General features: G+C 44.5%; 1 pseudogene; it reads right to left on the reverse strand.

Annotated features, from left to right (window-relative positions):
- Positions 1 to 1,373: 1,373 nt before the first annotated feature.
- LOC136502656 (putative disease resistance protein RGA1) lies at positions 1,374 to 2,901 on the reverse strand (annotated as a pseudogene).
- Between the last annotated feature and the right edge of the window lie 328 nt (positions 2,902 to 3,229).

A 3,229-nucleotide genomic window follows, 5' to 3' on the forward strand; every position in this document is an offset into this window, starting at 1 on the left:
TATAGAGAATAGTGTCATCATCATATTGCAAGATTGATAAACCATCTACTAGATGTGGCACCACTCCACTTAGCTGCCCAACATCTTTGGCTCTATTGATTAGTATTGTTAACATATATGCTACAATATCAAATAAAAGAAGAGATAGTGGGTCGCCTTGATGAAGTCCTTTCTTCATTTGGAAAAAATTCCTAATCTCATCATTCATTTTAATTGCTACACTATCACCTGTGATAAAGGACTCAACCTATTTTATCCATTTAGGTGAAAATCCTTTCATACGTAGCGTTTGTAGCAAAAAAGGCCATCTCACCTTGTCATAAGCTTTCTCAAAATCTATTTTGAGAATTACCCCATTAAATTTCTTCCGGTGAAGTTCATGTACTGTCTCATGCAGGATGACAACTCCGTCAAGGATATTGCGTCCTCACATGAAAGCTGATCGATTACATGATCAGCACCGAGTTGAAGCGGTTAGTAGCCACCTTAGTAAAGATTTTAGAACTCAAATATTGAGCAAACAAATGGATCTCTATTGTTGAATTCGGTTTGCTTCTAGAATACTAACCACCTTAGTAAAGATTTTAAAACTCACATTGAGCAGACAAATGGGTATATATTGTTGAATTCGGTTTGCTTCTAGAACCTTCGGTATAAGGTTGATGACACCAGAATTCAAGCTAAACAATGGCAAATCCCCGTTGTGAAGGAGTTGAAACATCTTTAGAAGGTCGTCACCTTTGATGACTTTCCAAAACTTTTGATAAAACTCAGCTGCGAAACTATTTGGCCCAGTGTTTTATTATGTTCCATGTCAAAAACTGCATCTCAAACTTCTTTTTCTGAGAATCGGGAGGTTAGAAATTCATTTTCTTCCAGGGTGACTTGTGGTATGTCATCGATTCTAGAGCTATCTAGGGCACATAAGGAATCCTCTGGTGGCCCAAATAGTTCTTTGTATAAAGTCAAATTCTGCAACGAGTGAAGATATTTGTAGTTGTATCTTATTGGCGGCTTCACAGAATTGTCAATGGTCTACGCTAGTGTTGTCAAAGCTTTGCGTAGCAGGAGGACAAAAAGATAGACGACGAAGTTACTACATCCGTCTCGCAGGCGATTAGTCAGTAGGCTACCACTTAAAAACTTCCAAGAGATAGATACAGCTATAGAGAGGGTCAAACCTTGGGTTTGTTCCGTGGTTGGTATGTGTACAAGCTTATCCAACCATTCTAGTTATTACTTGGCCGTGTTCTTTCTTAGACTAGATACAGAAATTAAGACCGGCCGATAATATTAGAAAAAAACAAAAGTCCACTAAATTGACCTATTTCAAGCATGAGATAATACAAGCTTTGAACAAGGATTTTCTGATCCTACGGTGCAAGTGCAAGAGCAACGAGCAATATAGTAGTGGTTAAAGAATGGCAGTATTGACTTGCACAACAACACTTTGGCAAATCGGAGGTTATCTGCCCAACAAGCCAACATGCTATCATGAGGAGCAGCACCGTGCACATCCTTCAACATAACCAACTGCTGTGTCGACTGAGGAGGAAAGGAGGGGTCCTTATTAGAAAGTGTCACCTTCCACATGTCCACATGACCTGGCAGCAAGTTGTCAGCCAAGTCTGATATGTAGCTCATGCCATCACCGAGGGGACATATCTCTCCGATGTTGCTCCTCAGCACCTCGCACCAATGCCTGGCATCCGGGTGGTCCCTGAGCACCCCTCCAACGATCTTGGCACCGAAGAATGACCCGTGCAGCTTCCTTGCTATTGCTTTCCCTGCAGAGATCAGCCTCGGGTTCTCCTCAACGTCTCTGCTGGCAAATGCGTGGGCCTTGAAGAAGAACCAGTACTCAGGGCAGGGCAACGCCTTTAGCATGATTGGCTCCACTGTCCCAACGATGTTTGCGACACGTGGATTGTTTGTCGTGATGATCATCTTGATCATCCCAACATTGCTACTTCCCGGGCTCTTGAAGAACTCTTCCAGTATCTGCTTCTTGTGCATGTCCACGTCCTCAAATATCACCAGGCACCTCTTTTGCTCGCCACGAAAAGTAGTATTTCTCTTGACCAACTCCAGTGGGTCATTTGAAGAAGTTCCTTCGTTCTTTTGAACATCATAAGTGGATGAGAAACTGTACATCATGATCACTGGAAAGTGGCTACGCACTCTGGCATCGTCGCAGGCGTACTGCACTAGGGTTGTCTTCCCAACTCCACTGCCACCAACAATAGGTAGCACACCTAGTTGATCAGCTTCCTGCAGCAGAAAGTTGATGATACTCTCCTTCTCAACATGTCGACCAAACATCTGCCCGTCCCGGAAAATGTTTGTGGGTAGAGGGCGGCGGATCGGCTTGCAGTCTTGCAAGAGCAGGATGAACTCTCTTAGATCTTGACACATGCCCTGCAATCTCTGGAGCACCCTCTCAATCTCATCAGCGCTGCCGATACCGTCATGGCGCCAGGAAGATGCGCGCCTCATGGTGCAGCCAGCTGCTGCAACCCTCACACGCTTTGCTGGATTAAACAAGGACAAGGTGGAAACTTGGGGAATTACCTTATCATCATCATCATCTCTTTCAACTTCCTGCTTGCCACCGCCACACCCGACGGAGTCGAGCAAATAACTGCCCTGGTACTCGACGTCGATGAGCTCTGAGAGCCACTGGAGGGTGCCGTGGTTGGAGACCTGTCGCCCTTTTGCTTCCTCTACCGCGCTGTGGATTCTGATGACCAGATATCTCATCCTTTGCAGCCAGTCTTCAGTGCTCTCCTGGTTACTAAAACGCCCAATGAGAATAGAAATAGCTCTGCTGATCAGATCACCGATGATGGCGGAGACGATGGTATCGGCCATTGTATAATTCTACAGCAGGAGAAGCGATCTACAAGTCTTTCAGCAGGAAATATATGTGCATATGTGATGTGTGGCCGGCCTCGTTGGACGACCCAGTCCTCTAGTCATTGTTGGTGGAACTTTGAAGTCAACATAAGCAAGTCAACATAAGATGTATTTGCTGAAGCGGACCGGTCTTTATTTCGCCCTCGGAAGGAAAGCGACTACTTTTCTTAGAGTATCTCCGAGAGTTCCCTATTCCGCTTCCTAATCGTTGTTTCTAGTAAGATGAGAAAAAAACCTTCCCCAACAACTCCTAATATATCCTCCTAAACTTTTAGTATTTGGAAAAAAAAACCCCACGCGTAAAGTTACGCGC

This window comes from Miscanthus floridulus, chromosome 14 (genome assembly GCF_019320115.1).
Source record: "Miscanthus floridulus cultivar M001 chromosome 14, ASM1932011v1, whole genome shotgun sequence".
In the NCBI taxonomy this organism is placed as follows: Eukaryota; Viridiplantae; Streptophyta; class Magnoliopsida; order Poales; family Poaceae; genus Miscanthus; species Miscanthus floridulus.